We start from the raw sequence: 26,707 nt of genomic DNA on the forward strand, positions 1-26,707 counted from the left end.
AAGAGCAAATCAATTTCTGCTTTTGAAGAGTTTAAGATCTAGTTAATGCAGATCATAATCAGATGTTCCAACTTGGAGCACCTTCACCCCCCAGGGTACATTTGGCAATGTCTGGAGATATTTCTGGTTGTCACAACTGAAGGGGGAGGTACTACAGGCATCTAATGGGTAGAGGCCAGAGATGCTGCTAAATATTCTACAGTGCACAAGACAACCCATGACAAAAAGCTTTCAGGCCCAAAGAATCAAGAGTGCCCATGTTAAGAAACTGAGTTGTGCATACATACATTAAACTTGTTTTTAACTGCAAGTATTAGATGATAAATATCAAATGAGTGATACAGAGAAGAGAAAGATTATCCTAGACTGAATTGGTTAGGGAGGCATCATGAAGGAAATGGGGTTCAAGCTGAAGTGTCGTGTCACTCCTTCACTCATAACAGAAGAAACCCTGTTACCTCTCTGATGTCACCTCTTACCACTCTCCCCCTTGCCCCTCCACAGCTGATTGGCTTTTGCATTTCCTCAAAAATATCAAGTATGCTTCTATCTCATGGAATTTGTTCTTGTTTTCTCTGATTCAAGTGCCATTCCCCCAGAAATCCATATAGCTCACTCTCTTACTTCCTGTACATCTCTGTTCTGTTCAATCTCTTACTAGAGAGCCTTTCTGTAATCATAGTTTCTACAAAACATTAATTCCTGTTTCCTCCACTTTCTCTCCCTTTACTATGCTTTTCCGTCTCCCTAGCAAGGCTATACCTGGCCCATACCAGACACTAAAGTATTCTGTATAGAATGAGTAAATTAGTTAAATATATTATTAACAGCAGGATTCTTTAGCCCAAGCAATGAGAAGAAACTTGAGGGTAGGACCCTGACTACAGTTATCCCTAGTGGCCTAAAACAGTGCCTACTTCATATAGAGACTTCATAAATAGTGAATAAAGAATGATAAACTAGAGAGCCAAAGGAAATTAATATAAACAAAATTAGCTCACAACTGTCTTTAAAAGTATTCTGAGAACAGTTACTTCCTTCTGTGTATACTGGTACATCGAAGTACATCTGATAAATATTTTCTTAGTTTTAACTATTCTTACCTGCTTTTTCACTTTACATTAATTCCCGATATATGCCTTACATTAAGCTAAGTTTCTGAAATATTTATATTAAAATTATGTGCATTTGAAGAAGTCTAAAGGCAGCCCTTTACAATCCAATTCTAGTTCTCTATTTTCATTTGCACTTAAACACTACTTCACACAGCCTACACTCAGGGAACCACTACAGATAATTATGCTAATGCTAGTCACAATAGCAGCTAATGTTTATTGCAAGCTTTGTGCCAGGAACCAACCTGGAGGCTGTGCATACATTATCTGGTTTTGTTCATACTGCAGGAAACCCATGTTACTACATTAATGTATATTAACCAACTCTAAATTACTTTCTGTTCCCGGCGCAAAGCCCAAACCCCAAACTCCTGAGCACTGACTCTGCACCCCGATTCTTGCCACTTTCTCTTATTCCTTGCCTCTAGGCATCCTCCTTTCCAGGGGAGCCACAAGTGCGTCTTCCCGTCTCTTTTTGAGAACCGTGACAACCACCGATTCCCCCTCCCCTTCCCCTGTCCTCCCTCCCCAAGATGGCAACCCTGCCAGCACAAGGTCAGACGACCTGCTAGGTAATTTGCGCATGTGACTGCCTAGTAACAGTGTCTCGAGTCCTAAGTGCACCGAACCAGAGGCGGGGTGTGAGAGCTGGTGCGCGCACCCGTAACGTCTTTGCAGCTTCGCTACGGGGCTGAGCTTTGCCTGTCAGCAGGCAGAGTAGGTATTGGCGTCAAAGCGCGCGGTTTTATTTCCCTCCGCTTTGAACGAGGCAAACTAGCTTTTGGTAGTGAAGCAGGTACGCAGTTATCCAACAATGTCTGGTGAGTCAGGACAGCCTGAAGCTGATCCCTCCCATGCAGGGATAGGTTGGCCGAACCCTGAGAGAATGCGGGCTGGGGTCCCTGGAGGGGTGATCTGAAGAGCTGGTGCCCAAGGGTGCATGTCCTGGATTCAAAAGGTTCTTGAACAGATTATAGGCTCACCTCTCCAGTGTGTCACCCCCTCGGAGGTGGTGCCTGTCATTGTGCTGGCCGTCCAAAGGTACCTGTTAGAGGATGAGCCACGTGACACAGTGCCCAAGCCTCCCCTTTATTGCTATGATGTGACTATCTCAGACGAGGTGTACCAGGAGAAGTGCTGTCTGGACCTCAGCTTGAACTGTCTCGTATATCAAAATATTCTTAAAGTTGGCATACAAATGAGAATTTCCAGAGTCTCATGTCTTTACAATGAGATAATGATAGGCCAGAGGAACCTGTGCTTAGGTAATGTCCACTGTGGGGAGACCTCAGACGCTATTTCTTTAGAAACTCCCTTCAGAAATAGAGCACATGAGGAGAAAGCAGAGAGGCTTTTAAGAGGCGGGAAGAGTCATTACTTGGCGATGTGGAATAACGAAGATCCGTATGGAGGTACCTGGTTAACAGACAAGCAACCTGAGGAACTCAACTTTAGCGGTAAGTGTTTGGAACGAATGGCAGAGGGTTATTTTAAAATAGTTTTCAGGAGCTTGCTTGAATGGGAAAAAAATGAAAATGCTTTCATATTGTTAATTGCAAGCCAGGAGTGACAGGTCGACAAGTTTTCTTGAATGACCCAAGGATGCTTAATGAAATTTGCACAGCCCGTGGTTTTTGTTGTTTTTTTCCTTGTTTCTTTGATTGCAAAAGTAGCCAATTCAGGAAGTGTCTGACTACATCTTAAAATTCAGTCTGGCATACGTACTGATGTGGGAGTCAGTATACCTTATACATTCTTTACATGTTTAATTGTGGTGGAATTAATCTTCGTTTTATTCCCAATCCAGTTGTGGAATTAGTATGTTGTGACGGTTGAAGAGCTTATAGATTTTAATTTAGTGTAAGGGTTGTAAAAATTTGCGGTTTTGCATGTTTTAATCTTCATTCGAAAAGGATGTTCCAGAATGTATTCATTTGTACTTTACATTGATTGAAACGCTGTGTAAGAATTATGTAAATATCACGTTTTAAATGTGTGGTTTTATGGGATGGCTTGGCATTCTCATTTTCTTGTTTCTTATTACTCACCACAGACAGTACTGATCTAAGAAGTTCAATTTTTCTGTCTCAGAAGTAGGAAGTTAACCTGAAAACACTAGCTTGTCATCAGCAACTGCTTGTCGATTAAATTTCTTCTCTAAGAAATGAAATTAAGGGGAATGATAGTACTGTATGCATGAACACGTTTGAAATGGGGAAAGAAATAAAATGCAAAAAATAAAATAAGTACTGGAAGAAGAAAGATTATAATTTTCTGCATTACTGCTTTTCAGTCCTTTTTAAAATGTTGTCACAATACTAAGTCATATGTAACCTTGCTGTAACATGTAAGAGCAACAAACTTGAAAGTAAAAGGATAACTTAGCTCAAAAAACATGATGCAATTATAGTCACATTCAGTTAAAGATGTTATAGCAATGTGTAGGCAAGGATGTCTTAAATAACTAAATTTTAAAAACAAGATAACTATTTCTGGGATTTAAAAAGACGGGATGATTTTTATCTCAAGTGTGAAATAAGGCAGTAGTGCATTATTACTCTAAATGTTGATTACTTTAATTTTTAGAATTGAATATGTAAATGACAAATTTGTGTCCTAAAGAAGAGTTGAGGGGGTTAATACTTTGTGTTTATTTTGTCATACTATCTATTCATTAAAACCATATTTATATTACAAAAGGTAATGTCTGTGTGCCAAAATAAAACCCAATCTGTATATTTAAAACACATTATGTTAGAAATATACGACCCAAGGGTAGTAAAATGTTAGTGATAAAGTCTAGGAAGTGATCATATTGATGTTCACCATAAAATTTGTTCAATTTTGCTGTATATTTCAAATCATCAATAATAAAATATTAGGGAGAAGTGAAAGACCTGTTTTGCCTTCTCTGGTGCCTTCACTTTTCCTCTAAAAATCCCAAACTGTCAGTAGTTTGGTGTATGTCTTTGAAGAATACAAAAGGAAGTAATGTCTCATTGTGTGATTTGCTATTTCCACTAAACACATCTCAGGTATATTTCCTGAACTTCTGTACATACCATAGCATGGGTGTGTCATAATTTCTGTAATCATGCCCATGGGAATAGGTAATTTGTAATTTTAGGCACTTATTTGTTTATTAGTATTAAATACAAGCGTTGTATTTACAAGCATCATTAGAATGTACACATATTTTTATTTACTATGTTCAAGTATTGCTGTTGAATGGCTTCCTTTAGTGAAATTGCTGCCTTAAAAGGTATTAGTATCATTTTTTTAAATGTTGTGGATATAGACAAATCATCTCCTGAAAAGGCTGTACAAATTCACATTCACCAGCATATGTATGAGAATGCCCATTTCTCCATATCTTACTATTTTAAAATATATCTTTTGTCATTTTTCTAATTAATTTATAGAATTTCTTTGCTAAGGGGTATTACAACTTTGTCTGCAAATTGTTTTCGTGCAATCTATTCTTTTTCTCTTAACTTTGTTCGTGGTACACATTTGTGTTTTGAAACTCTTCACTAAGGTTTACCTTGTACACAGTAAAAACAAAATTTTAAAAATACAGCTTGATAAAATTTTATATACATATACACCTGTGTAACCACCACCCCCTTCCCTTCAAGATATAGAATATTTCTATATCTTGTTACCCCAAAAGTCTCCCTCATGTCTCCTCGTCACTACCCTATCTGAAAGCTAACACATATTGTGACCTCAAAGATAGCTTTAAAATGTAGAAGTTAGCCTGTGCGACAACCTTCTGCCTAAATCTCTCAGGTGGCTCGCTATTGCATTTAGGCAGCAATTCAAACTCTACCGGGGTCTCCAAGGCTGTTCATCAGAGTATGGTGAACTTTCTGAAAAGAGACAAACAGTAAATCTTTTTGTCTTTTGAAGACATATAATGTCTGCCACAACCGTTCGCTTTTGCCATTGTATATAGAAAGCAGCCTTAAGCAGTATGTAAATAAATGGGTCTGGCTGTGTTGCAATAGAACTTTATTTACAAAAGCAAGCAACAAGCAGGATTTGGCTTATAGGCTATATAGTTTGCAGACACCCTGCCCTACAGAATCTTTTACTCACCTCTCTAATCTCTAAGCCCTCTCCTCCACCATTATGTTCTGGGAACCAGCCTTCTTTTTGATCCTCAAACCACCAGTCTTTTTCCTGCACCTGCTTTCTCCTCTTTCTGAAAAGTTTCTTTCTATCCTCCCGTTTCAGCTCAAATTAAAACATATTAAAAGTGCCTTTTTAAATAAATATTTCCTCCCCCACTTATTATATTACCCTGCAAATGCTCTTCATATAATCATAGCATTCTGAAATTATTTTATTTAGCTGTTTTATTTTCCCCCCTACCTTTTTATAAGATCCATGACTTTTTTTTTGGCCTTTGGGCCATATCTTATAGCTTGAACAATGTCTGGCACATAGTAGGCATTCAGTATTTGTTGAACAAAGGAATGAATGAAATAAATTAATGGTTTTACTAATATTGAGCCACTTTTGAATTCCCACTTGGTCATGATTATTTTTACATCTGTTTACTTAAATTAATTTGGTCTATAGGTTTGGTTTTTGTTTTTGTTGATTTTTGCTAGGGGAGTATTTTTTGAATGAATTGTTTATATTGGTAGAATGAGTTGGAAAGCTTGCCCGTCTTCCTATGCTTACAGACATTATATGTTCATTAAAGGTTTAGTAAAATTACCCTCTAAAACTACCTGAACCTCGTGTCTTGGGCCAGGATTGGGGGTTAAGCGAGACGACTCTTGCAATTGCTTTTAGAGAAAATGATTAAACTAATAATGCTTTTTCAAGAATCCACTTTTGAGAGTAGGTAATTTGCTAGGGAATCTCATTTCACCTAGATCTCAAAGTTGTACGTAGTAATCTACATTTTTTTTACCTATCTTGTCAATTATGACTCCTTTCACAATCCTGTTGTTTGTGTGTTCACCTTTTCTAATGATCAGCCTTACCAGAACATTATTTGTTGTATTGTTGGTTTTTTTAAAGACACTTGGTTTTGCTAATAACAAAATATAGTGAGGAGATGTTTTCTACTTAATTTATGCTATCATCTTTAATTTCTTCCATATACTTCCTGTGCTTATACTTTTCTTGTACTACTTTCTTGAGTTGAATGCTTGGTGCATATATTTCCTTGTTTGTTTCCTCCAAAAACATTTATAATTTTGAAATTTCCCATGGAAATTGCTTAGGCCGCATCTCCCAGGTTTGGAAGTACAGAGATTTCATTGTTACTCATTATTGATATTTTCTTATTTTATCTTATTCTATTCTTGTATTTTTGCATTATTGAATTATTGTAGTCATTTTTGAAATAACTACACTTCAGCCCAATTATCTTCTTTAGTGTTTTCCATCTTTCAAACACATTAAAAAAATGACAGAAGTGATTTAAACAACCGTGTTGGAAACTAGCTGTTGAGATAACTTAATGTGCATCAATTCATTTTGTTTATATACTTTCATTACCTTCCTGTATTCTGTTTAGCTTTTTGGGGTCTAAATTTCACTGATATTTTCAAACTTCGGGGGTCTTTGCTGCCATTTCAAGTGAGAATTTTACTGAGATGGTAATATCTTTATTCTTTTTTTATTTTTATTATTATTTTTTATTTTTTTAATTTTTTATTGGATTATAGGTTTTGGGGTACATGAGCAGAGCATGCAAGACAGTTGCGTAGGTACACACATGGCAGTGTGCTTTGCTTTTCTTCTCCCCTTCACCCACATTTGGCATTTCTCCCCAGGCTATCCTTCCCCACCTCCCCCTCCCACTGGCCCTCCCCTTTTCCCCCCAATAGACCCCAGTGTTTAGTACTCCCCTTTCTGTGTCCATGTGTTCTCATTTTCATCACCCACCTATGAGTGAGAATATGCGGTGTTTCATTTTCTGTTCTTGTGTCAGTTTGCTGAGGATGATGTTCTCCAGATTCATCCATGTCCCTACAAAAGACACGAACTCATCATTTCTGATTGCTGCATAATATTCCATGGTGTATATGTGCCACATTTTTCAAATCCAGTCTATTATCAATGGGCATTTGGGTTGATTCCAGGTCTTTGCTATTGTAAACAGTGCTGCAATGAACATTCGTGTACATGTGTCCTTATAGTAGAACGATTTATAGTCTTTTGGATGTATACCCAGTAATGGGATTGCTGGGTCAAATGGAATTTCTATTTCTAAGGCCTTGAGGAATCGCCACACTGTCTTCCACAATGGTTGAACTAATTTACACTCCCACCAACAGTGTAAAAGTGTTCCTTTTTCTCCACGTCCTCTCCAGCATCTGTTGTCTCCAGATTTTTTAATGATCGCCATTCTAACTGGCGTGAGATGGTATCTCAATGTGGTTTTGATTTGCATCTCTCTGATGACCAGTGACGATGAACATTTTTTCATATGATTGTTGGCCTCATATATGTCTTCTTTCGTAAAGTATCTGTTCATATCCTTTGCCCACTTTTGAATGGGCTTGTTTGTTTTTTTCCTGTAAATCTGCTTGTTCTTTGTAAATTCTGGATATCAGCCCTTTGTCAGATGGGTAGACTGCGAAAATTTTTTCCCATTCTGTTGGTTGCCGATCCACTCTAGTGACTGTTTCTTTTGCCGTGCAGAAGCTGTGGAGTTTCATTAGGTCCCATTTGTCTATTTTGGCTTTTGTTGCCAATGCTCTTGGTGTTTTGTTCATGAAGTCCTTGCCTACTCCTATGTCCTGGATAGTTTTGCCTAGATTTCCTTCTAGGGTTTTTATGGTGCCAGGTCTTATGTTTAAGTCTTTAATCCATCTGGAGTTAATTTTAGTGTAAGGTGTCAGGAAGGGGTCCAGTTTCTGCTTTCTGCACATGGCTAGCCAGTTTTCCCAACACCATTTGTTAAACATGGAATCCTTGCCCCATTGCTTGTTTTTGTCAGGTTTATCAAAGATTGTATAGTTGTATGTATGTTGTGTTGCCTCCGGGGCCTCTGTTTTGTTCCATTGGTCTATATCTCTGTTTTGGTACCAGTACCATGCTGTTTTGATTACTGTAGCCTTGTAGTATAGTTTGAAATCCGGTAGTGTGATGCCCCCCGCTGTGTTCTTTTTGCTTAGAATTGACTTGGCTATGCGGGCTCTCTTTTGGTTCCATATGAAGTTCATGGTGTTTTTTTCCAGTTCTGTGAAGAAAGTCAATGGTAGCTTGATGGGGATAGCGTTGATTCTGTAAATTACTTTGGGCAGTATAGCCATTTTCACGATATTAATTCTTCCTAACCATGAACATGGAATGTTTCTCCATCTGTTTGTGTCCTCTCTGATTTCATTGAGCAGTGGTTTGTAGTTCTCCTTGAAGAGGTCCCTTACGTTCCTTGTGAGTTGTATTCCAAGGTATTTTATTCTTTTTGTAGCAATTGTGAATGGCAGTTCGCTCTTGATTTGGCTTTCTTTAAGTCTGTTATTGGTGTAGATGAATGTTTGTGATTTTTGCACATTGATTTTATATCCTGAGACTTTGCTGAAGTTGCTTATCAGTTTCAGGAGTTTTTGGGCTGAGGCAATGGGGTCTTCTAGGTATACTATCATGTCGTCTGCAAATAGAGACAATTTGGCTTCCACCTTTCCTATTTGAATACCCTTTATTTCTTTTTCTTGCCTGATTGCTCTGGCTAGAACTTCCAGTACTATATTGAATAGGAGTGGTGAGAGAGGGCATCCTTGTCTAGTGCCAGATTTCAAAGGGAATGCTTCCAATTTTTGCCCATTCAGTATGATATCGGCTGTTGGTTTGTCGTAAATAGCTTTTATTACTTTGAGATACGTTCCATCGATACCGAGTTTATTGAGGGTTTTTAGCATAAAGGGCTGTTGAATTTTGTCAAATGCCTTCTCTGCATCAATTGAAATAATCATGTGGTTTTTGTTTTTGGTTCTGTTTATGTGGTGAATTACGTTGATCGACTTGCGTATGTTGAACCAGCCTTGTATCCCCGGAATGAATCCTACTTGATCGTGATGAATAAGTTTTTTGATTTGCTGTTGCAATCGGCTTGCCAATATTTTATTGAAGATTTTTGCATCTATGTTCATCATGGATATTGGCCTGAAGTTTTCTTTTCTTGTTGGGTCTCTGCCGGGTTTTGGTATCAGGATGATGTTGGTCTCATAAAATGATTTGGGAAGGATTCCCTCTTTTTGGATTGTTTGAAATAGTTTTAGAAAAAATGGTACCAGCTCCTCCTTGTGTGTCTGGTAGAATTCGGCTGTGAACCCGTCTGGACCTGGGCTTTTTTTGTGAGGTAGGCTCTTAATTGCTGCCTCGACTTCAGACCTTGTTATTGGTCTACTCATAGTTTCAGCTTCCTCCTGGTTTAGGCTTGGGAGGACACAGGAATCCAGGAATTTATCCATTTCTTCCAGGTTTACTAGTTTATGCGCATATAGTTGTTTGTAATATTCTCTGATGATGGTTTGAATTTCTGTGGAATCTGTGGTGATTTCCCCTTTATCATTTTTTATTGCATCTATTTGGTTGTTCTCTCTCTTTTTTTTAATCAATCTGGCTAGTGGTCTGTCTATTTTGTTGATCTTTTCAAAAAACCAGCTCTTGGATTTATTGATTTTTTGAAGGGTTTTTCGTGTCTCAATCTCCTTCAGCTCAGCTCTGATCTTAGTAATTTCTTGTCTTCTGCTGGGTTTTGAGTTTTTTTTATCTTGCTCCTTAGCTCTTTCGATTTTGACGATAGGGTGTCAATTTTGGATCTCTCCATTCTCCTCATATGGGCACTTATTGCTATATACTTTCCTCTAGAGACTGGTTTAAATGTGTCCCAGAGGTTCTGGCACGTTGTGTCTTCGTTCTCATTGGTTTTGAAGAACTTCTTTATTTCTTCCTTCATTTCGTTGTTTACCCAGTCAACATTCAAGAGCCAGTTGTTCAGTTTCCATGAAGCTGTGCGGTTCTGGGTCGGTTTCTGAATTCTGAGTTCTAACTTGATTGCACTATGGTCTGAGAGGCTGTTTGTTATGATTTCAGTTGTTTTGCATTTGTTGAGCAGTGCTTTACTTCCAATTATGTGGTCAATTTTAGAGTAGGTGTGATTTGGTGCTGAGAAGAATGTGTATTCTGTGGATTTGGGGTGGAGAGTTCTGTAAATGTCCACCAGGTTTGCTTGCTCCAGGTCTGAGTTCAAGCCCTGGATATCCTTGTTGATATTCTGTCTGGTTGATCTGTCTAGTATTGACAGTGGAGTGTTAAGGTCTCCCACTATTATTTTGTGGGAGTCTAAGTCCTTTTGTAAGTCATTAAGAACTTGCCTTATGTATCTGGGTGCTCCTGTGTTTGGTCCATATATGTTTAGGATCGTTAGCTCTTCTTGTTGTATCGATCCTTTTACCATTATGTAATGGCCTTCTTTGTCTCTTTTGATCTTTGTTGCTTTAAAGTCTATTTTATCAGAGATGAGAATTGCAACTCTTGCTTTTTTTTGCTTTCCATTAGCTTGGTAAATCTTCCTCCATCCCTTTATTTTGAGCCTTTGTGTATCCTTGCAGGTGAGATGGGTTTCCTGGATACAGCACACTGATGGGTTTTGGATATTTATCCAATTTGCCAGTCTGTGTCTTTTGATTGGTGCATTTAGTCCATTTACATTTAGGGTTAATATTGTTCTGTGTGAATTTGATACTGCCATTTTGATGCTAAGTGGCTGTTTTGCCTGTTAGTTGTTGTAGATTCTTCATTATGTTGAAGCTCTTTAGCATTCAGTGTGATTTTGGAATGGCTGGTACTGATTGATCCTTTCTATGTGTAGTGCCTCTTTCAGGAGCTCTTGTAAAGCAGGCCTGGTGGTGACAAAATCTCTGAGTACTTGCTTGTTCGCAAAGGATTTTATTCTTCCTTCACTTCTGAAGCTCAGTTTGGCTGGATATGAAATTCTGGGTTGAAAGTTCTTTTCTTTAAGAATGTTGAATATTGGCCCCCACTCTCTTCTGGCTTGTAGTGTTTCTGCTGAGAGATCTGCTGTGAGTCTGATGGGCTTCCCTTTGTGGGTGACCCGACCTTTCTCTCTGTCTGCCCTTAGTATTCTCTCCTTTATTTCAACCCTGTTGAATCTGACGATTATGTGCCTTGGGGTTGCTCTTCTTGCAGAATATCTTTGTGGTGTTCTCTGTATTTTCTGCAATTGAGTGTTGGCTTGTCTTGCTAGGTGGGGGAAATTTTCCTGGATGATGTCCTGAAGAGTATTTTCCAGCTTGGATTCATTCTCTTCGTCCCCTTCTGGTACACCTATCAAACGTAGGTAAGGTCTTTTCACATAGTCCCACATTTCTTGGAGACTTTGTTCATTCCTATTTGCGCTTTTTTCTCTGATCTTGGTTTCTCGTTTTATTTCATTGAGTTGGCCTTCGACTTCAGATATTCTTTCTTCTGCTTGGTCAATTCGGCTATTGAAACTTGTGTTTGCTTCTCGAAGTTCTCGTATTGTGTTTTTCAGCTCCTTTAATTCATTCATATTCCTCTCTAAGGTATCCATTCTTGTTATCATTTCCTCGAATCTTTTTTCAAATCTTTTTTCGAGGTTTTTAGTTTCTTTGCATTGATTTAATACATGATCTTTTAGCTCACAAAAATTTCTCATTATCCATCTTCTGAAGTCTAATTCCGTCATTTCGTCACAGTCATTCTTCGTCCAGCTTTGCTCCCTTGCTGGTGAGGAGTTTTGGTCCTTTCTAGGAGGCGAGGTGTTCTGGTTTCGGGTGTTTTCCTCCTTTTTGCGCTGGTTTCTTCCCATCTTTGTGGATTTGTCCGCTGGTCGTCTGCGTAGTTGCTGACTTTTCGATTGAGTCTCTGGGTCGACACCCAGAATGTTGATGATGAAGTATTTTTGTTGCTTGGTTTTCCTTCTACCAGTCTAGCCCCTTCGCTGTACGCCTGCTGAGGTCCGCTCCAGACCCTGCTTGTCTGGGGTGCACCTCTAGTAGCTGTGGCACAGCGAGGGATGCTACCAGTTTCTTTTTCTGCTCTCTTTGTCCCAGGATGATGCCTGCCTAATGTCAGTCTTTTGGATATAGAGCGGTCAGGGAGCTGCTTGAGGAGACAGTTTATACTTTATAGGGTTTTAATTGCTGAGCTGTGCACTCTGTTGTTCATTCAGGGCTGTTAGGCTGCTATATTTTATTCTGCTGCAACAGAGCTCATTAAAAAACCCTTTTTTTTTTCTCAAATGTTCTGTATTGAGGGGTTTGGGCTTTATTTTTGGATGTCCCATCAGGTGTCCTGCCCAGCTAGAAGGCAGACTAGCCACTGTTTGGCTGCCGAGGGTCCGCCCTGCTGATGTGTGATTCGCGCTGTTCCTGCAGGCTCTGCTGTGGTCTCCGCCACGCCCTGTGGCGGAGTCTCTTCCTTGTAGCGTGTTGCCTCAGCAACGGCAGGCTGCGTCAGCAGTGGGCGTGTATCTCAGTTGGGGCGGGTTGCCTGGGCAACGGCTGGCTGCGTCAGCAGTGGGCGTGTATCTCAGTTGGGGCGGGTTGCCTCGGCAACGACTGGCTGCGTCAGCAGTGGGCGTGTATCTCAGTTGGGGCGGGTTGCCTCGGTAGTGGTGGACGCCCCTCCCCCACAGAGTGTCTCGGACCGTCTGCTCGGGATAGTTTGAAATCGCGGTTTTGTTCGTCCCACTGGGTATCCCAATCCCTTCAATCCCCTGGGCTGGCCTACTGTCCAAGTCTCGTTCAGTCTCAAGTCCAGCCCTCTCAAGTCTCAGGTTGCCAGTTTAACAGGGCACCCGGACAAGTGCACCCTGTGGGGATTGCTGGGTAGGGCCGGCCGCCGCCGCCCCGGCTGCCGGCTTCGCCAGGCAGACCTACTGCCTGGCGTCCCGTGTCTTTTTTATACTTGCGAGTTTCCCCGTTCTGTGGGCAACAAAGATCAGCCTGGAAATGCCGTTCTGACTCACCGTTTGCGGATTCAACGAGAAGAGCTCCAATCCTGGGTTGTTCTCACAGCTGGTAATATCTTTAAACCTCTCTCTTATTTTTTTTTGGCATGTAATTGGCATTTCCTTTTTATTTTCTCCCTTCCTTCCTTTAATTCTCAATCTCTCTCTTTCTGTCTCTCTTTCTCTGTCTCTCTCATCTCTGTCTCTCTTTCCTTCTTTCTTTCTTTCCTCCTGACAGAGACTCATTTGTTTTCCAGGGTGGATTGCTGGCACAGATCTTGGCTCACAGCAGCCTTCACCTCCCTGGTTCTCCAGCAATGATTCTCCTGCTTCAGCCACCTGAGTAGCTGGGATTACAGGCATACACCACCACACCAGCTAATTTTGCATTTTTAGTAAAGATGGGGTTTTGCCACGTTGACCAGGCTGGCCTCAAACTCCCGACCTTAGGTGATTCACCCACCTAAGCCTCTCAAAGTGCTGGGATTACAGGTGTGGGTTATGATGCCTGACTTGTTTTCAATTCTTTAATCTCTGAACATTTAGAAAGAGCTTATTAGGCTTAAAGTTTTTTATTATACCGGGTTTTTAAAAATATAATTCGCATATTACAGAGTCTTGTTTTTAATCAATTTTATTTGCTCATTTATCTGAGAGAAATATTGACTTCCATCTATGATGATAGTTTTATCTCTCCTTACATTTCTAAAAGGTTTTGCTTTAGATGTTACTATAACATGTACAGTTTTATAACTGATTAGTGTATTACTGGTGAGTTTCACACTTATGAAATTTGCTTTTGTCACTTTTGCCTTGAATTTCATTTTTCCTAATAGTAATGTTTGCCACTTCAGCAGTCTTTTTTGGTAGCATTTTAGGACAATGATTCTCAAACATGAGAAGGCATGCATATCACCTCAAGAGTGCCAGTCAGAAAAATAACTTAAATGCTTCCTAACTCTAAGAATTCACAAATAACATCAAGAAACACTGCAAAGAATGAATGAGGCAAAAATGAGCAATTGGAATTGGAGACAAATAAGCATTCAAGTACTGACAGGTTCTAATTATACTTACAAAAATAAGAGAAAAAATTAAGCAGAAAAAAAAATTTGGAAAAGTTTGCTAATATAAAGAATATGCCAAAACTTAAGTAAATCATTAAGGCAGTATGTTTGAAATGTTGAACCAAAAAAAAAAAAAAAAAAAAAAACAAAGCCAGGAAAATAAAAGAAAGGTATTTAAAGATATTACTGTATCAGTAAAATTCTCACTTGAAATGACAGAGAAGACCACAAAAAGCTAATCAGAACACATGAAGGTCATGAAAGTATATAATCAAAATGAGTTGATGCACAATAAATTATCACAACAGTTTTCAACATTATTGTTTAAATTGATTTTGCCTTTTTTAAAAAATGGATTTGAAAGATGGAAAACACTAACAAAAGGCCATTCAACTGGAGTGTAATTATTTCAAAAATGACTACTATAATCCAATAATGCAAAAATACAAAAATAAAACAAGATAAAATACAGATTGCTCAGCACCATTCGCAGTGCATGGTTTATTAGATCTGGGGTAGGGCCGTAGAATTTACATTTCTAACATGTTCACTGGTGTTAATGATGCTGCTGGTACAGAGACCACACTTGGAGAACCACTGGAAAGGCGGATGCAGTGGCTCATGCCTGTAATTTTAGCATTTTGGGAGACCCAAGCAGGCAGATTGCTTGAGTACAGAGTCCATGTTGAGACGAGCCTAGGTCCAGACCAGCCCAGATGAGCCAAGGTAACATGACAAAACTCTGTCTTTAATAAAAATACCATAGTCCAGGCGTGGTGATTTGTGCCTGTAATCCAGCTACTTGGTGGGAGGGTGGTGAAGGGGGGAGCCTGAGTCTGGGAGGTTGAGGCTGCAGTGAGCCTTGATCATGCCAATGCACTGCAGCCTGAGCCAACAGAGTGAGACCCTGTCTCAAAAAATTTAAAAAAAGAGAGAACCACTGACCTTAGTGCATGCTTGTCCATCCCTTTATTTCCATTTTGTTTTAGGGTTGTTTCTTTTAAAAAGTATATAGCTAAGACTCTGCCTTTTGAGCAAAACCAATTATTTTTTTAAATATCAATTTAATTTATCTATATTTAATGTGAATAATGATGTTTGTAGTTGTTCTTGAAATTCTTTTTTTATGTATAAAATATACCATCTTATGTGTTTCTTTTACTTTTGCAGGATTAAAATATTATTTTTATTCTAGTAGTTTGGAAGTTATACAATATATTTGTATTCTCCTAGACTCCTAGTTGCTACTCAATATTTTTGAAAAAAATTATGGGTATATAGTAGGTGTATATATTTATGGAGTACATGTATTAATATTTTAACAAAATTATTTAAACTTATGTGTTTGTTTCAGTCTCCAGAATTATTCTGAATATATAACATACTCCGAATGAACAAAATAAGACATTTAGGATTCCATTTGATCACGACACAGTTGTCTTTGAGCATACTGCTATATTAAATTTGAAGTATTGTATTTAGGATTTTTCCCATTATAACTGATTTTCGTTTATAGTTTTCCTTCCTGTATTATTTCTGTTGGAATTTTTCAAGATTATTCTAAGTTTATAAAGTGAAGTGGTAAAATCTCTATGCTTTATTGGGCTCTGGGACAATTTATAGCTCAGGGAAAGAGCTATTCTTTGACATTTGTTAGAATTTTCTTGTAAAACCACGTGAACCTGCTCCCAGTTTTGGAAGCCATCATTAGTGAACTTTTTTCTTTCTTTCTTTCTTTCTTTTTAAATTTTTTATTGGATTTTAGGTTTTGGGGTACATGAGCAGAGCATGTAAGACAGTTGCGTAGAAACACACATGGCAGTGTGCTTTTCTTTCCTTCTCCCCTTCACCCACGTTTGGCATTTCTCCCCCTCCCACTGGCCCTCCCCTTTTCCCCCCAATAGACGCCAGTGTTTAGTACTCCCCTTTCTGTGTCCACGTGTTCTCATTTTTCATCACCCGCCTATGAGTGAGAATATGCGGTGTTTCATTTTCTGTTCTTGGGTCAGTTTGCTGAGGATGACGTTCTCCAGATTCATCCATGTCCCTACAAATGACACAAACTCATCATTTCTGATTGCTGCATAATATTCCATGGTGTATATGTGCCACATTTTTCAAATCCAGTCTATTATCAATGGGCATTTGGGTTGATTCCAGGTCTTTGCTATTGTAAACAGTGCTGCAATAAACATTCGTGTACATGTGTCCTTATAGTAGAACGATTTATAGTCCTTTGGATATATACCCAGTAATGGGATTGCTGGGTCAAATGGAATTTCTATTTCTAAGGCCTTGAGGAATCGCCACACTGTCTTCCACAATGGTTGAACTAATTTACACTCCCACCAACAGTGTAAAAGTGTTCCTTTTTCTCCACGTCCTCTCCAGCATCTGTTGTCTCCAGATTTTTTAATGATCGCCATTCTAACTGGCGTGAGATGGTATCTCAATGTGGTTTTGATTTGCATCTCTCTGATGACCAGTGACGATGAGCATTTTTTCATATGACTGTTGGCCTCATATATGTCTTCTTTCGTAAAGTGTCTGTTCATATCCTTTGCCCACTTTTGAATGGGCTTGTTTGTTTTTTTCCTGTAAATCCGTTTGAGTTCTTTGTAAATTCTGGATATCAGCCCTTTGTCAGATGGGTAAACTGCAAAAAATTTTTCCCATTCTGTTGGTTGCCGATCCACTCTAGTGACTGTTTCTTTTGCCGTGCAGAAGCTGTGGAGTTTCATTAGGTCCCATTTGTCTATTTTGGCTTTTGTTGCCAATGCTTTTGGTGTTTTGTTCATGAAGTCCTTGCCTACTCCTATGTCCTGGATAGTTTTGCCTAGATTTCCTTCTAGGGTTTTTATGGTGCCAGGTCTTATGTTTAAGTCTTTAATCCATCTGGAGTTAATTTTAGTGTAAGGTGTCAGGAAGGGGTCCAGTTTCTACTTTCTGCACATGGCTAGCCAGTTTTCCCAACACCATTTGTTAAACAGGGAATCCTTTCCCCCTTGCTTGTTTTTGTCAGGTTTATCAAAGATTGTATAGTTGTAGATATGTTGTGTTTCCTCCGATGCCTCTGTTTTGTTCCATTGGTCTATATCTTTGTTTTGGTACCAGTACCATGCTATTTTGATTACTGTAGCCTTGTAATATAGTTTGAAATCGGGTAGTGTGATGCCCCCCGCTGTGTTCTTTTTGCTTAGAATTGACTTGGCTATGCGGGCTCTCTTTTGGTTCCATATGAAGTTCATGGTGTTTTTTTCCAGTTCTGTGAAGAAAGTCAATGGTAGCCTGATGGGGATAGCGTTGATTCTGTAAATTACTTTGGGCAGTATAGCCATTTTCACGATATTAATTCTTCCTAACCATGAACATGGAATGTTTCTCCATCTGTTTGCGTCCTTTCTGATTTCATTGAGCAGTGGTTTGTAGTTCTCCTTGAAGAGGTCCCTTACGTTCCTTGTGAGTTGTATTCCTAGGTATTTTATTCTTTTTGTAGCAATTGTGAATGGCAGTTCGTTCTTGATTTGGCTTTCTTTAAGTCTGTTATTGGTGTAGACGAATGTTTGTGATTTTTGCACATTGATTTTATATCCTGAGACTTTGCTGAAGTTGCTTATCAGTTTCAGGAGTTTTTGGGCTGAGGTGATGGGGTCTTCTAGGTATACTATCATGTCGTCTGCAAATAGAGACAATTTGGCTTCCTCCTTTCCTATTTGAATACCCTTTATTTATTTTTCTTGCCTGATTGCTTTGGCTAGAACTTCCAGAACTATATTGAATAGGAGTGGTGAAAGAGGGCATCCTTGTCTAGTGCCAGATTTCAAAGGGAATGCTTCCAATTTTTGCCCATTCAGTATGATATTGGCTGTTGGTTTGTCATAAATAGCTTTTATTACTTTGAGATACGTTCCATCGATACCGAGTTCATTGAGGGTTTTTAGCATAAAGGGCTGTTGCATTTTGTCAAATGTCTTCTCTGCGTCAATTGAGATAATCATGTGGTTTTTGTTTTTGGTTCTGTTTATGTGGTGAATTACGTTGATAGACTTGTGTATGTTGAACCAGCCTTGCATCCCCGGGATGAATCCCACTTGATCATGGTGAATAAGTTTTTTGATTTGCTGTTGCATTCGGCTTGCCAATATTTTATTGAAGATTTTTGCATCTATGTTCATCATGGATATTGGCCTGAAGTTTTCTTTTCTTGTTGGGTCTCTTCCGGGTTTTGGTATCAGAATGATGGTCTCATAAAATGATTTGGGAAGTATTCCGTGTTTTTGGATTGTTTGAAATAGTTTTAGAAGGAATGGTACCAGCTCCTCCTTGTGTGTCTGGTAGAATTCGGCTGTGAACCCGTCTGGACCTGGGATTTTTTTGTGTGGTAGGCTCTTAATTGCTGCTTCGACTTCTGATCTTGTTATTGGTCTATTCATAGTTTCAGCTTCCTCCTGGTTTAGGCTTGGGAGGATGCAGGAGTCCAGGAATTTATCCATTTCTTCCAGGTTTACTAGTTTATGTGCATAGAGTTCTTTGTAATATTCTCTGATGATGGTTTGAATTTCTGTGGAATCTGTGGTGATTTCCCCTTTATCATATTTTATTGCATCTATTTGGTTGTTCTCTCTTTTCTTTTTAATCAATCTGGCTGGTGGTCTGTCTATTTTGTTGATCTTTTCAAAAAAACAGCTTTTGGATTTATTGATTTTTTGAAGGGTTTTTCGTGTCTCAATCTCCTTCAGTTCAGCTCTGATCTTAGTTATTTCTTGTCTTCTGCTGGGTTTTGAGTTTTTTTGATCTTGCTCCTCTAGCTCTTTCAATTTTGATGATAGGGTGTCAATTTTGGATCTCTCCATTCTCCTCATATGGGCACTTATTACTATATACTTTCCCCTAGAGACTGGTTTAAATGTGTCCCAGAGGTTCTGGCATGTTGTGTCTTCGTTCTCATTGGTTTCGAAGAACTTCTTTATTTCTGACTTCATTTCATTGTTTACCCAGTCAACATTCAAGAGCCAGTTGTTCAGTTTCCATGAAGCTGTGCGGTTCTGGGTTGGTTTTTTGTATTCTGAGTTCTAACTTGTTTGCACTATGGTCTGAGAGGCTGTTTGTTATGATTTCAGTTGTTTTGCATTTTTTGAGCAGTGCTTTACTTTCAATTATGTGGTCAATTTTTGAGTAGGGATTTCTTGAAGCTACCAGTATTTCAGATGAAGAAACCGGATTACTCATGATGTAATGTTCTATGAGATAGAAATTGTAGATCAGATATTTTACTCATGCATGCAATTGTTGACATTTCTGCTTTTCAGAAAAATAACATGTTTCAAAAACTTAATTCAGATAATAAAACCACCAAGAAGTCACAAGAATTTACAAAATGCCTAATATAGTTGAAGAAAATGACAGAAACTTCTCAGGATCCGAAGTAAATAAAGGTAATAGTTGAGAGAAATATCAACCTAAGAGGCCAGTGCTCCATTCAGATGCATCTGATCACAAAGATGTTAAATTTATGTGGGTTGTTCAGCTTCTGACAAGGCAAATGAGATAAACACAGATAAAGTGTCTGCAGCATCCAGTGTGTGCTCTCTTCCACATGTGAGAATGAAACTATGAAGTATGTTGTACACAAGAAGATGAGCTACTAGCTTGAAGCGTTAGATAAATTATATGGTACATAAAACTCAGATATGAGCTTTGTATTTAATATTTGTCCAATAAAATAAAATAATAAGAAATCAAAATAATGTGGAAAAAACTATGAGTTTGAAAAATCATATTTGGAAAAGAGGCAAATGGAAAGTAAACTATTGGAAATGTAGTAAAACAATGTAATGCACAGCATACAAATGGCATATTAAAATACACTGAATTGATGAGAGGACTAATAAATTAAATCTGAGCAGAATTAATGTAGTCATATAATTTATAGAAGAAAAATTACACAGGATAAAAATATATTTATTTTATATAAAAATTAGATGAGAAGAAATAAAAAAATTGATTCCTAGGCCGCATAAACAGGAAGGCAACATGCAAAGAATCGGTTACTATAAGTTTCCAAAAGTGAAAAAAAGTTTAGAGTGTAATGCATCAGGAAAGATAAACTAAGGAATACTTAAAAGAAATAACGGTTTTGGTTATTTTGAATACTGCATCAATAAACATAGGAGTGCAATTTTTTTAATTTTAGATGATTTCACTCTTGTTGCCCAGGCTGAAGCCCAGTGATGCAATCTCAGCTCACCACAACCTCCGCCTTCCACCTTCAAGGGATTCTTTTACCTCAGTCTCTCAAGTAGCTACACCTCTCTCATTTTGTGTTTTTAATAGAGAGAGACTTTCTTTATGTTAGTCAGGCTGGTTTTGAACTCCCTAACTGAGGTGATCCACCTGCCTCAGCCTCCCAAAGTGCTGAGATTACAGGCATGAGCAACCGCTCCTAGCCACCTTTTAACATACTTATTTTATTTCCTTTTGATATATAACCAGTGGATGCATATGGTAGTTCTATTTGTAACTTCTTGAAAAACCTCCACACTGTCTTTCCTAACAGTTGTACCAATTTAAATTCTTACCAACAGTTATAAGTGCCCATCTATAAATGAATGAAGAAAATGCTGCACACACACATGCACACACACATGCACACACACACAGAAATAATGTTCATTAATAAAACAGAATAAACTGTCATTTATGTTGACATGGATGAACTTAGAGGACATTATGTTAAGTAAAATAAGCCAGTAACAGAAAGAAAAATACCACATGATGTCACTCAGATGTGGAATTTTAAAAAGTTGATCTCATAGAAGTAGAGAGTAGAATGGTGGTTACCGTTACTAGAGGCTAGAAAGTGAAGGAATGAAGAAATGGGGAGAGGTTTGTCAAAGTTACAAAGTTACAGTTAGACAGGCAGAATAAATTCTGGTGTTCCATTACACAGTAGGGTAATTATAGCTAATTATAATGTACTGTTTATTTTAACACAGGTAGAAGAGAGGATTTTTAATTTTATTAGCAGAAAGCAATAATACATGATTAAATGGAAAAATACAAAAATACCCTTTTTGGGTCATTGTGTGGTGTACTGAAACATCACACCTACTCCATAAATATGTACAATAATTATTTGTCAATTATAAATAAAATAGATCTTAAAGAAGGAATAGTGATTAAACTGAATGACTCCAAAAAGAAGAAAAACACTTAAAAGCACTGAGACAGAAGACAGATAACCTACGAAGCTCAGGGCAAACTCTGACCTCTGTATCAAGTCAGAAAACATAAAAATTAATATCAATAAAATATTAACACTTTGGGAGGCCAAGGCGGGTAGATCACGAGGTCAAGAGATCGAGACCATCCTGGTCAACATGTTGAAACCCCGTCTCTACTAAAAATACAAAAATTAGCTGGGCATGGTGACACGTGCCTGTAATCCCAGCTACTCAGAAGGCTGAGGCAGGAGACTTGCCTGAACCCAGGAGGCGGAGGTTGCAGTGAGCTGAGATTGCACCATTGCACTCTAGCCTGGTAACAAGAGAGAAACTCCATCTTAAAAAAATTTTAAAATAAAAGCTTCTGGATAGCATAAAAATCTATTAACAGAATGAAAAGACAACCTATAAAATAAAAGAAAATGTGTGCGTTAAAACCTAAATAGATGTTTTTTCATAGAAGACAAAGAAATACTCAACATCACTAACCATCTGGAAAATGAAATCCAAAACCACATGTGATATTGCCTTGCCCCATTTAGAATGGCCTTTATCAAGAAGACAAAAGATAACACGTTTTGATGAGGATGTGGAGAAAAGGGGACACTGTTTGTGTGAATGTAAGTTTAGTACATTTTTAGACATTTCTTTCTTTATTTAAAACCCCCATGGAAAACTTTGCAGGTATCTCTAAACGAAAGCAAAACAAAAAACAAAAACCTAAAAATGAAATTCCATATAATCCACAAATTCCATTATTGAGTATATATTAAAAGCAAATAAAATCAGTAATTGAAGAGATAGTGGCACTCCCATGTTTATCACAGCTCTATTGAAAATAGACAAGATATGCAATCAGTCTTTGTGCCCATCGGGGATAAATGTTTAGACCAAATGTGGTGTATACACACAGTGCAATACGATTCAACCTTAGAAAGAATGAAATCCGGCCTTGAGAGCTGACATCGGCCTCTAGTGTGATTGCTCAGCACTGGCTCCTGGCCTGGTCACCGACCCTACAGCTGCGCAGTCCCTCCCTCAGGATGCCCTACCCTTGGCCTTCCAATCACTGTGGCTTTTGCAGTCCGTGAGGCTGCTGCTGCTGCTGCAGCCTTATCTTGGAATTGAAGATGTCTTATTCTGCTTTCAGGACAGAACCATGAACCCAACGGCAGCCGCAATGAGGCTCCCACTCTGCTGCTGGGCGTGACCTCTGAGCCTGCTGCATCTGCCACGACAGAGCCCACCCGCAGCACATCGCAGAGTTGCTCTTGTGAGCAGCGGCTGGGGAGGGACTGGGTCGGCAGGACATCTCTGGGCACTGGGTGAAGGAGAAACTGCAGCCGCCACATCCTGTCTTTCCCTGAGGATGTGCAGAATTACCATGAAATTATGACTTATCATCCTGTGTATTACTAATGGGAGAATTGGAGTCTAGAAAATGTTGTTAGCATTTTAGCCCACCAGTTCCCCAGTAGCTATATTTGAGTAATGAAGTGCTCCTGAATGCATCTGCACAGATTCACTTGCCATGATAATTAGGTGAAAAGTAACATGTTTGTTTTCCCAGAACACAATAGTTATTCTGGAGCTTTTAAGCACCTTTATATGTTATTAGTTAATAATTTTAAGTCAGAATAACTTATCAAAGAAAAATTTGAATGATTGGAACAAGGACTCCACAGCATCTGCTTATTAGTCCAATTCTTCTTGTACCGTATAAATTGTTCCAGGGAGAAAAAGAGGGGACCTATGAAAAATCTGATGAGTCAGCCATGAGTTTCTATCTATTATCACTAAATGTTTCAACTTTGACTGGATTCAATAAAGGTTGTGTTGTTTTGAATCAGTTTTTTTTTAAGTTGAAAGAAACCAAGAAAGACAAGAATATAGACAGTTACATTAAAAACATAGGAACAACATATTGGCCCAGGCACATTGGCTCATGTCTGTAATCCTAGAACTTTGAGAGGCTGAAGTGTGTAAATCACGAGGTCAGGAGTTCAAGAACAGCCTGGGCCTACATAGTGAAACCCTGTCTCTATTAATAATACAAAAATTAGCCGGGCATGGTGGCACATGCCTGTAGTTATAGCTACTCGGGAGGCTGAGGCAGGAGAATCACACCACTGCACTGCAGCTGGGCAAGAGAGCAAAACTTCATACAAAATAATAATAATAATAACAATAATAATAATAATGTATTGGCTGAATGGTGGTAATTGAGAAAGCAATACTTGGGTTAGTTATCCACAAGTATTAAAAAAATTGCACAAACAGGGATTATTGTTCATACCTATGTAACATTTTACTAAATTCATGGTTCAATGAGATCTTGGATTGGAAAGGAGCAAAATAAATTTGTTTAGATACTTGGGGATATTGGTATACAGGTGACCTGTAAGCTGTTTCCATAAATTAGCCATCATTCAGCCTGAGGCCAGATCCACATATAAAAGTCAAAATTTCAACTCTGAACTGCATCCATGTATGAGATTTAGAATCTCAGCAGTGTTGCATGTCTGCACATGTACCCCCAAACCTAAAATTCAATTAAAAAAAATTCTCAGCAGTGGACTCTGTTTATGTATGAAGGTGACAATCCTAATTGTTGTCTACACGTGTCTATGAGAGTCGCAATCTCATCTGTGTGCTGGGCCCTGTTATGTCACTCTCTATACAAGTGAAGGGCTTTATAAAATACATGTGAATGCTGTAATCTTCTGCGAGCATTTTACAATGAGTAGACCAAGGACCATAGATGTTGCCCTAAGCTTAGCTATTAGAGTCAAAATTTCTCCTATTAGCTTGGTGAGTGTAAGAAAGCCATCATCATGACTGTTGCTTAGGCATAGTTATAGGTCACAACTCCACCTGTGAGCAGAACTCTGGGAGGAAAATTACATTACCTTAATGCTTTCCCAGGGAACTGTTAATATATCTCCATGGGCAGGACCCACACAGAAAAGTCACATCACCTCTGTGCTAGGTTCAATGATATGTCACATTGCCCACTGTAGGCAGAACCCAGTCAAAAGAGTCACACCACCTAGGTGCTGGGCCCAGAAGTATGTCACAATCCCTCCTATTGACAGGGCCAAGCCATGAGAGGAGAGTCATATCACCTAGGTAATATTCCCAGATTTATGTTCCAAACATAAACTGGAGGCAGGACACAGGCAGGAAAATAGAGTCTCATCACCCAGTTGATGGGCTCAGAGACACATTACCATGCCCCTTGTAGGCAGGACCCAGGCTGGAGAGTCATATTACCTAGGTATTTTGGTGAGGTATATGTCACAATTCCAACTGTTGTCAGGATTCATGCAAGGGAGTAAAGTCAATCTGATGCTGAGAAAAAATTATATGTCCAAGTCACACCTATAGGAAGGTCCAGGAATGAGATCCACAGTCCCACATATATTCTAGCTCCAGGTGCAAGAGACAGCACCTTCTGTGAATTGTGTTAAATACACAAATCACAATCTCAATGCTGGGCAGAATTCAGTCAGGAAAGCTCCAACCTCACCTGCACATACTGTCTAATTAGAGTCATCACTGCCTTACACGTGTGCTGAGTTTGAGTATGAACGTCACCATTCTACCTGTGAGGTGGATCCATGTATGAGAGGTCACAATATCAACTTTAAACTGATCTAGATGTGATATTCAGAACCTCAACAATAGGCTGTGTCCATGTGGGAAGATGACATTTCTCACTGTATGTTTTGAGTGCAGAGAATAGTCACAATGTCACCTGTGTCCTGGATCTTTATAAGGCATCCTCTGTGTCACTTAAGGGCTTCATATAGTATGCACTAGAATGAAAACCTGCTCTGAGACCTTCATGATGGTAGAAACCCATGACCCTGCATGTTGCCCTAAGTTCAGCCATGAGAGTCAACACTTACCATGTCTGGGTCCAGGTATGAAAGTCATCAGTGTGCCTGTGAACTGGGTCCATAAATGAGCCACCCTGCCATTTGTGGATGGATTTAGATATGACAGTCTCAATTTCACCTGTGAACTGTTTCTGTGAGTGAGATCCAGGCCCTCATGAGTGGGTTCTGTTCACATTTAATTCTAACTGTGGACTGTGTGTGCATACAAGAGTCACAATCAGGATTTTGAGTTGGGCCCTGTTTTAACAGTATCTGTACCATTTCAGGGCATTATACAGTATGCATGAGTGTTGTGATTCTCTGAGACCTCTGAAACATTGGAAGCCCAAGATCTTATCTGTTATGTAAGACTGGATACAACAGTCAACATCTCTTCTACTACCTGGGATCAGGCATGAGAGACATTGACATGCCTATGAGCTGGGTCCAGAAATGAGTCACCTTTCAACCTCTTGCCAGATCCACATATGACCATCCCAATACTAACTGTAAACTGTTTGCACATGTGAGATTCAGAACCTCACCTATGGACTCTGTTTATGTGTGAGAGTGACAATCCCAATTTTTGGATGGTGTAACAATGAGAGACAAAATTTTACTTCTGTAATGGACTCTTATAAGACCCAAGTATTTTATAGAATATTCATGAGTTTCATAATCATTTGTAATCTTTATATGATTAGAAGACCCAGAACTTTACTGATTGTTCTGAGCTTAGCTGTAAGAGTCAAAATCTCTTGTATTGGCCAGGCTGTTATATGACAGTAGTCATTATTCCTGTGACTTGAACCTAGGTGAATGTCACAATCCTGCCTGTGGAAAGAACCAGGCAAAAGAGTCACAGCACCTGAATATGAATATGAGTCAGGGATATACTAGTATCCCCCCTGTAGGGTGCCAGGGTATCCTACACTCCACCCATGGGTACCTTGAGTCCAGAGATGACAAAGAAATGAGACAAAGACAAGTTAAGAATGCATAAAGTGGGACAGGGGGGACAATGTGAAAAGATGGCTGCAAAGACCGTGAGCTCTGGTTTTCACAATATTTACTGAATACAATCAGTTTTATCTATAGAAAAATGGTGGGGTGAATCATTGAAAAAGAAGCTGTGCATCAAACATAAGATTGATGATAGCAGTGGCAGATTATGTGAGTTTTTCAATAACTAACAGTGTATGCTTATCTGGTATATAAGTGATAATGCAGCTGGTGGGAGCAGACTTAGCAAGGAGCCTATGTATCTAGTTACATTCCAGTGCTTCAAGGGGGCATTATGTCATTGGGCTCGATGTTTAAAATCCCACTCTGTACCTGGGAACATGCTGGCAATAGAGAAGCCTTCTTCCCCAGATGCCTCCTGTGGCCTTCCGAGTTTATCTTTTCTGATTTCTTTTATACCTTATTTATAACCAGTTTATGTAGGCACACT

General features: G+C 38.9%; 1 pseudogene; it reads left to right on the forward strand.

The window, feature by feature from the left end:
* Nucleotides 1-1,929: 1,929 nt before the first annotated feature.
* LOC144580226 (RPA-related protein RADX pseudogene) lies at nucleotides 1,930-22,702 on the forward strand (annotated as a pseudogene).
* Nucleotides 22,703-26,707: the final 4,005 nt, after the last annotated feature.

Source organism: Callithrix jacchus, chromosome 18 (genome assembly GCF_049354715.1).
Source record: "Callithrix jacchus isolate 240 chromosome 18, calJac240_pri, whole genome shotgun sequence".
In the NCBI taxonomy this organism is placed as follows: domain Eukaryota; kingdom Metazoa; phylum Chordata; class Mammalia; order Primates; family Cebidae; genus Callithrix; species Callithrix jacchus.